Below are 10,126 nucleotides of genomic sequence, written 5' to 3'. Positions count from 1 at the left end.
AATTGTCACATTCCTCGATGATAAAACTCACGTACACCTCAAGGCTGTCTATCTATGCAACCACGACTGAACGCAATTTAAGGAGAATGCTTCTTTTCTCCACGGCAGATAGAAAGGATCTTTTATTCGTCTATTGATTACCGAGTCGCGTTTATACTATGAACAACATTGATGTGAGCATCGCAGAGTGCCAGCTGAACCCTGGGTAATCGATAGAGAACTCCCCGCCTACTTCAACATGGATAATTTTATTATTATTCAAATAAAAAAGTCAAAGGATGTAGTATCTTGTATAATGACAACCCAGCGACGATTTGCATTGGCTGTGAGCGTTGTGCGTATGCAGGAGTATACGAGGTTTTTCTCGAATGCGAAAAGTCAATATATTTCTGCAGTATGGTGCGCGGCGAGAGGGTAATTCGGCCAAGTGTCATGAATTACCTACCTATACAAGCGCGAATTGCCAAAACACACCCATAACGCATATATAGTTCACTCAATGCCACCCTGGTTTCCGGCATTTTGTTTAATTCAATAAATCGGACAAAATAAATCATTTACTAATTTTTTTTTACAAAAGTGTCTATGATATCATTTTTACCTCTAATTCTTTGTTGGAGAACCCATATGGTGGGCTACATAATACTGACGAAAAGTTGAATGAACAGTTATATAAAACTGTACATTGCATTCTTCTACTTTCAAGTGTGGATCTGAGATCATTATGTTGTTAGCCCAGACTTGCCCTTTTAGTTAACGTGTATATACATGTATTATGGATGAATGTGTACAGAATATTATTCAAACATTGTCTTTCGGATCGCAGTGTTTTAAGTGCACGTTATACTTATATATGTGTTTTCATTAATTAAATAAATTTTGCTATGTGGTGGGTGTATTCATATATTGGGTACATATATACATAATAATATTTCGCTATGTGTCAAGTTTATCCCTTTCCACTTCTGATCGTTCGATGACTACATGCATGTTTCCGATTTCTGGGAATTTCTCGGGTAATTTTGAGACATCATTTCAAAAAAGAAGATTCCTGCATGAGAAATGTTAAAGATAAGAAGGAAATTGGAAAATCTCTAAGTAAGTGAGTTATACATGTCAGATAAATGTACTCGAAATATAATCGTATGCAATGAAACTATTTGCGCAAAATGTTTGACGAGATGGGGGCTTACATCGCCCCAGTATTCGTACCAGTGCAACAGGGGTTCATATATCATGTATTCAAATAATGTGCCTATTCGGCCTAAACACGCGTAGTATACGTTGTGTGGGACTCATGTCAACACGACGCTGTGCTTTAATTTAATAAATACATATTATATTATTCAGAAGCTTTTAGTGTATGTGAATGTTATTGTTTTGTTTTTTGAACTAAGCATGTATGTTTCAAAAACAATCTTGACACCTCACCAAGCTTATGTTGTCATTATGTCTAGTCGCTGACATTGTATTTCTTTATAAGACTTTTTACGTGTTGAAAGTTTGTGGAATATACGAAATATAGTCAAGCGAAACGTCTCGACTCCAAATCATGCGCTAACGAAGTTTCTTAAAATGGATCGATGGAGGTGGAATATAAAGTCATTAGCATGCTATGAACACTCATTCTATGTCATATTCTTTTTGAAAATAATGTCATGGCAAACAATGTGGTTTATAAAAAAAATAGTATTAAGCGATGAATCTAATATTATTATAGTAATCAATCATTTAAATTGTCTTTTAATTTTGGCTGTGCTGTTAACAATCCAATCAATTCTAAAATAGTCTAAATGTCACACATTTACTTATTTACATGTTGTATAAAGTTCAGTGAACTGTCATTTACGTCGATATTCACTAGTTTTCATTGACAAATGATTATATGCAATTTGTGCAATGCATTATATACTAGAAACTTCAAATAAGCTTCATGGAAATGTATAACTTGGTGAGTATGCAATAATAGACAATTGAAGTGAAAGTATTATATCTTTAGTTTCCCGCGATAAGAGTCGCGTGACGTCACGTAGACATATAGACACATGACGCCAGGTATGTTGTAGATTCTATCTAACGATGCAAAACTCATATGATCTGGTGACCTCGGCGCGTACCATAAAATATCAACCAGTCAAGCCGTGTGATTCCGAATCACAGTGGGAAACAATTATATTAAAGCGGGGGAGTCGTTACCTGCGCATGCGTCAAATATCCATAGCGTGTCATTGTTTACAAACAAGCGTCTACCCATGAGCCTTTGCGTTTTCAGCATGTGTTGTTATCGTCGCTTGGGACTCAATTCCCGCGCGTGCGGCGCAGGTGACGACCCTCCCGCTTTAACTACCAAGTACTACTCATGAATATATCAATATATCATTTCTTCTCGTTGACGTTGATGTCGCTGTTTGATGAAATAACTAGAGAACGTGTCACGAGGTTCCGTACATTATAATAATTTTAGAAAGCATAATTTGTTTAGATTAATGTTTATAGCTATATGCTTCGAGTTTTTGGCAGAATGTTGGAAATGAACTAATATTGCTTTGGGCGCATGTTAGTAAGTATATACAAACTACAACATAAGACTACTTTTTATACAACCACATTTTTTTCCTCGAATTCCTGTTTCTTGGTAAATACACGTGTATGTGTTTTGTCAGTGTTGTGCTGTCTTACTCACATATATTATTGACTATACTTCAAATATACGGGAAATGCAACTATTTTACTGGTAATACCAAACTCAAAAAACACTCCTATGTATTAATTGTGCAGACAGTACATGCATTAAAGTTGAATTCCACTTTTCATCAAATGCAAAAACACCTCTCACTTATAGCACTTTCATAGTATATCTCTATATAGTACATCTCATATCTTTATATTTTATATGGAAAAAAAGACCAACGATCTCGCCGTGTTCTCGTTAGGCGAGTAGATTTTCAGGGCTTTGTGTCACAAGATGAAGGTCTCTTCATAACTCCTTTTTAATTGAAATGCAATCTTCGTAGAGATATTACATTAAATGTACAGGCAATTGTTCGGTTGAGTAAGCCCAGTAAAATCACTTTCTGTAACTACCGAAATGGGAATCACAAATTAGAAACGTATTCTGCTGGGAAATTATTTAACCTCACGGGGTGAATTGAGGACATACATTATGCTTTGGTAATCGTTGGGTTATTATCACAACTAATCAGAGTAGTAATTGAGTACGAAAACTATAACACAGGATTTAATAGTTCAATCTCTTCATAATGCCATGCTATACTGCAGAGTTAGCGAGATGTTGACAAGTTTTAGAGATTATTCACAATCCAGACATAGTTGTTGCTACAGCGGGCACATGTTACGTGGGCGTGATTGTGTGGGGAGAGTGTGTTTGTTCTACGGCTCTCAGTTATAACTCTGCAGCATGACCTTATCTAAATACGGCAACACATGGGGTCATTTTATCACCAGTACAAATTCTGGGGGACTCTGTTTCGCCGGAACTTTCTTGCATTAATTTGGGACAGTTTTCTATACTCTTCTAGATGTAATATTATATTATCGCAACAACTTTTGTGTTTATCAATCTAAATGTATCTTTCCTTGGCTCGACTTCACTGTTTGTACAGTTCTGTTTTTTGTCTTTTGTAATGTAATATGTCTTATTTTATTTTGTCATGTATCTTTCAAATATGATGCTGCAATCAAAATAATACAACTAACCACCGTGATCTACACTACTACGGCATCTATGGGTCATGGACTCTAGATCACTTTTTGAATTCGATCACCAGACTGAATCTGCAAAGCTACTTCGGTGAGGCAGACTGATATATCATCCATTTTTGCAGATCTGCATACAGAAATTCTGAACTGAGTTGACGAGCATTTGAAAATGTCCGCAACTGATATTAATTAGCTTTTTTAAAATAATAATATTCACAATAAAGATAACAGTGCAGTTCTTTTTTAGTCCGAACCCTGAATGATGAAAAAATAGAATTTCATAATATTGTAGATATATGACTTACTATTGGGATCATACTAAACTAGGAGAATGTTTTAGTTGATAAAAACGGATATTGCACTACAGGATCATCGTGTTACGTGAGAGCACGCCGCAAACGTGGAAGTAACATACAAAACCATAGATCTATTTTCAAAAGTCGTATAAAAAAATTTACATAATAGCAAATTGAGAGCGTATTATCCGTATTAAATTATGCTGCTTTATCTGGGTCATCGGTCTTGGACTTCACTTCTAATAACTAAGGTAATGTGTCTGTATTCAGTGAGGCATTATTATCAGCATATAACACTCAATTAATTCATACGTATTTATTCGCTCGTGCCCATCTTACAAATGAGTTTGTAAGTTGTGTCAATATATACTCATGATATGGAACGACGTTTTTAACGTATGGCATGTAGTTTGAAGACGTTACATAATTATGTGTGAATCCCAAAACCAACAATGTTTTTACAATACTAAATTGAATAATACATGAATAGCAATAATCATTCGTTTGTGTGCTGATGGCTTACGTTTATAGAACTGAATTTATGTCAATGATGCGACCAGTATTTTGTGTCTTAAAACAGGGGATATATTAATGAAAGAGATGCAAATCCGCCGCAGTGTGTGTCATGCGTTCATGAAGTACTCAATTCAACGATCATACAGTTACATATCCGGCTGTACCAACTAGACTATTCGATTTGTTTGAAATAATATATACACAAATACTTTTTTTAGTATTCACGATTTGGGCATTGTTAGTATTTGTGATATGTAATGTTCACAAGCATTGTAATCTCTTTTAAGTGATGTGAGAACTTTGAAAATGATTCAGTATCTTCATTGTGTGCTTTTTGCAATATGGCTCATCTGTATGTAGATTGTCAGTAACCGAATTGATAGATGGGAACATGATTTTTATTTCGGAAACTGTACCATGTTGCAAAATGCTACTCTGGTTGAAAACGTTTCGTTGAACTAAATGAACAATTTTAAATATTACTAATAAAATTAATGCTCTGCGCTAAAGAGGCTACAAATTGCTAAATTTACAGCAGTAAGAACGTCGTTACCAAGTTTTGAAGTGAAAAACTGTCGACTTACTAATATATAATTTGTGTCTATTGTAATGGACAACTAATATTCAGAATATTTCGCAGGTTTAGATCTGAGACACAGAATAGTTAAAATGATTGACACACAGAGTATTTTAAATGTGATGCATGGCTACCATGCAATCATCGCGACTAGCAGCATCATTAGCCTCGAGCACAACTTCCTGTAACCATGTGAATTATCAATTATGTCGGGTGTTACCTAGGGGCATTCAACTGAAAAATACAATTACTCACTCCATGATAATTTAAAACTTACACATTTAATCCCCCGTGCTTAATTAGTTTCCTGATTAGTCAGTAAATGGTGTCAATACGTACTCATAATATTGGGCACCTTTGTATTGCATTTAGAGATGCTTTGAATAAGTTAGATGATTGTGGTTGACATCATTGCGTGATACGCATACCAACAACAAGATACTGTAACTCATGGCCCTGGTTGTGTGATGTAAAAGTAAACTTTATATCAAGGGACCAGAGTTACTTTCTATACCTAATAGAAAATAACGTTATTACAATGGAATTTTGAAGGAAATGTTGTGTTAAATGTTCATAGACTTTTGTAATTGTTTATATGACAAATGAATATTGTTAAAATATAATTAGCAAACTATCATGTTTTAAGCCCTTGATACTGAGGACTTTTCCTTGAAAACTAACAGAAAGTATGTTTTCAAAGTGTCTGTTATATACTAATATTGTCACAGTATGGCAATGCAAATCACGAGTCAACGAGTACGCAGTACGCACTCGATGGCTGCGCTACCCATTCTATTCCGTAATGTTTTCCGATGATTTTCTGAAATCGAACAGCTGGTTTCGCAGCTATTATCAGAAATTATTTTTTTCTTTTCTTTATTTATTCTTATAAGATAAAATATTAAATCTTTAATTGTAGCTTAAGGTGTGCCCTCTGAGATCTTTCCATTACATAGCGGTGGGGTTAACACAAGTATTTAGGCGTGCTTCGCCAATTACTAAACTTGTAACAATGATGGCAATATACATGTTTTCAGAAAGCTCAGATATTGTTGGAGAATATGGTCGTTAAATACTCGTTTGCTTAGCTGATTGCGTTAAGGAAATTCTGGCGAACCTCGCAATTTACCGAACAATGGGAGATAGTTACATGTTCTCACGCGCTGTATCAACTGATTGTTGTCACAAATACGAAAATGTGACCGCCCCATTCTTCGTGACGTTAGAATAAATTCACTAGCAAACTCGAGACAAAAGTTTCAGACTAGTATGGAGAGAAGGTCCACTGAATAATAGTACGGTAATCAGCAGTGGTGGCGGCACGGGGGCGCTCTCCTTCTCGAAAAAAATGTTGAAGGGTCATCGCCCAATTGGAAACCCTTTGTTTCAGAAAAAATTGCCCCCTTCAAAATGCAGGAAATATCGTTTCAGAGGGTCTATATTTCAAAATTGTTATGGGGGAGCATGCCTCGGGACCCCCGAGTTAGGTCCCCATGCAACATTTCGTGCCGCCGCCTTTGATCAGACTCTGATCGCTATGAATAGATGTCATAATGTTGTATTGTTAGCATGAAGTTAAAAACTAGTTTTTTGAAAAATACGCAATAATTTGTTTCTTCGTATTTGGCACCAAATATACAGCTAAGACAGCGAAAATCAGTGCAGTTCGACAATTGGATAGTGTAATATACACATAACACTCACTGACCATGAAGGTATAAAAATTCTTCCATGCACTGACTAATAGAAATTCAGAGACAGCGTAGCTGATGATTGACGTCCGGGTTACTCTAAATGCAGAAGTCACTCTAGTCGTCGCCCGTCGTATCCTTATTGATACAACATTACACTGGCGTACCTATGATAAAACTGCGGTTGTTTCAATAAATCACCAAACAAAACAAAATGTTGTACTCATGTTAAGCTGTCGATTATAAATACACAAGTATCTGATATACGAGAACTATTATATCCACACTAAATTTGCATTTTGTGACTACCTGAATATTATTTATACACAACATTGAATTACAATGTTATTAGCTTATTTGCATTTTACCCTTGACCCCTATGAAAGTTCCGCCTTATTTTGAACACGAACCCACTGAGGTAGTTACAACAATTTAATTGCATGGAAACATGATTAAATATAATTAAATTGGTTTTATCTGATATAAATTATATGAAATATCATAATGCAGAACACAGATAAAATCAATGATCGCAGATTTGTCGATATCCTAATAAAAATTAAAGTACTGCTAAAGTACTATAGTACTGCTTTATAGTATTAAGTAAACCTTTATCTCGCTATTGTTGAGTGAAACTTACCATCAAATAAAAAACATGGAAAATGTGCAAAAATACATGCATTTAGGAAATAGTTCCAGTACCCCAATTTGTTTTTCGCGTTTAAAACGGTCATAATTTAGCAGTGTTTCAAAAAATGTCTGCACCATAAGCGTTTAGCCGGCCATCTAAAATAGTCGGGTGTCATTGAAACACGTTATCAGATTTCCAAAATTTGTACAATATGCTTTTATCTTATTTCATTTTGTTCTTGCATACGGTGAACACTCATACGTAGTTGTAAGATGGATACTTACGAGTTGTCACGAATTAGTAGGAAATTAGGATGAATATTAATTTTTTTTGAAGTAATATTTAAGGTAGACGCCTACTCATGAATTAAAAACCCAGAATTTATTCATTTTGTAATAAATTGTACCTCAAGACCTAAAAAAGTTTGGGAGTCACCAGCCTTTTTTTCGAGAAATTGATGGTGTATTTTAGAGGAAAGTCGCCATTTTGACACTATTATAACACTTTTACCACAGGTTCCTATGGCAGAAATATTATGCAATATCTCAAAATCTAGCCTGGTGACATAGGCTGAAAAAATCATATATTGTTAATGATGGAGTACTTTTTGTTGTTTTGAATTATTTAAAAAATCTGGGTTTTAAAAAGTGTCAAAAAATGCAATTTTTCTTTAACATTGTGTTTTATGGAATTGTTCTAAAAATAGCAATTTTCAAAAAAATATTAGGACACATTTCCCAAAAAGCATAACTGTAACACACAAAATAATGCTATTTCATTGTACCATGAGACATTAGCTTCATAATTGTACATACTAAATTAATGACCAATTTTGTCAATAATTATGACATTTTCGAAATTCATTTTCGTTTTTAAAATCCGTTTTCATGTTTAAAATCCATTTTCGTTCTTAAAATCCGTTTTCATGTTTAAAATCCGTTTTCATTTTTAAAATCTATTTTCGTTTTTGCTGACCTTTGAACTATAGGTATATATGTATTTTTAAATTTAAAACAAATTTTCCATCAGAATTTACATAAAAATCACTGTTGTTTCCCGCCTATCGCATGAACCTTAACATAATAATTGTTTTTAATGAGATTCTCATTTTGATTCGATATTCGATTTGTTTTTCCAACCTCATTTCATCTTTCAATTTCAAAATTCATTTTCACTTTTTGACCTGTGACCTCGCTCTCTGACTTCATACCACGTGACTAGGAATTGTAACTCGAATTCTGGTAGTTTTTTTTATTTCCACCAGTGACGTTTCCATGATAAGGCTTTTTTTAAGTAAGTTTTTCTTCAGACTATAACCTATTTGGCCGTGGTTCCGCGGCTTTTTGGGATCCATAGGGGGTTTCTTGGCTTCATCTGTCGGCTTACGCTGTGGCGTCGAATGCCTGTACATACACCGATGGCGCTGCCTTGTATACCCACAGGGAGCCCAGGAACTATAATCAACTGTAATACGCAGTCCTCTATGAGCGGGGGGGGTATCGGCTGGTATCTAGTGTAAGAAATAGACAAGGGATGAAGGCTCCAGCCAGCTCACATTTTTTAAACTCGAAAAAACAGACGAAAAGAATGAAAAATAAAATATAAAAAAAATACCAGGTTGAAGAATATTAGTTGCTTCTTCAAATTTCGCCAAAGCCCTACCTACATTTAAAAAATGTGAGCTGACTGGAGCCTTCATCCCTTGTCTATTTCTTACACTAGATACTAGCCGATAACCCCCCCCCCCCCGCTCATAGGGAGTGCGTACAGTTGATCATAGTTCCTGGGCTCCCTGTGGTATACCGACAGTACCTCATCCGGTACAACAACATAGCAGGACCACGACTATAACTTGTTCTAATCTGGTTATCAACGTTACAGCTGATAGAGCTCCAAGGTTGATTAGAATAAGTTATAGCCGTTGTTTTGCTGCGTTTTGGTAACGGGTAGGGTATTATCGGTAAACAAGGCGCGTTGTCGGTGGACCTGACCACAAATGCGTTTGATGCGGACTGATGAAGCCAAGGACCCTTTATGGACCAAAATCGCCGCGGAACCACGGCTAAATACATGTAAGTTATAGTCTGAAGAATAACTTACGTAAAGAAGCCTTACCATGGAAGCATCACTGGTGGAAATAAAAAAAATTATCAGGTCAAGTTGAAATGATATACAAAACACTAAATGAATATCGAATCGAAATGAGAATCTTCAGTAAAAACAATTGAAAACAGGTGTAGTTAATGCGACAGGCGGGAAACAGCAGCGATTTTTTATATAAATACTGATGGAAAATTTGTTTTAACGTGAAAAATACGTATATACCTATACTTCAAATATCAACAAAAACGTGAAAAAGAATTTTAAAAATAAAAACGGGTCAGTTAAAACAAAAACGGATTCAAAAAAGTAGATTTTAAAAACTAAAATGGATGTTGAAAATGAAAATGGAATTTGAATACAAAAAATGATTTTAAAAAATGAAAACGGATTTAAACAATTGGTTTTTAAAATAAAAACATAACCCAGAAACGAAAGTGGGTTTTAAAAATCGATTCAATAACCGAAACTGGTTTTTAAAAAGGATTATAAAATGAAAATGAGTTGTAAAAATGGTTTTAAAAAATGACACCTCGGTTACCGTACTTCTACCTTAAACAGCAATTTCTTTAAAATTTGCACATTTTTATTTCAT

The sequence above is a fragment of the Saccoglossus kowalevskii genome, chromosome 4 (genome assembly GCF_978046115.1).
Source record: "Saccoglossus kowalevskii chromosome 4, keSacKowa6.1, whole genome shotgun sequence".
NCBI lineage: Eukaryota > Metazoa > Hemichordata > Enteropneusta > Harrimaniidae > Saccoglossus > Saccoglossus kowalevskii.
This window is presented reverse-complemented; position numbering follows the sequence as displayed.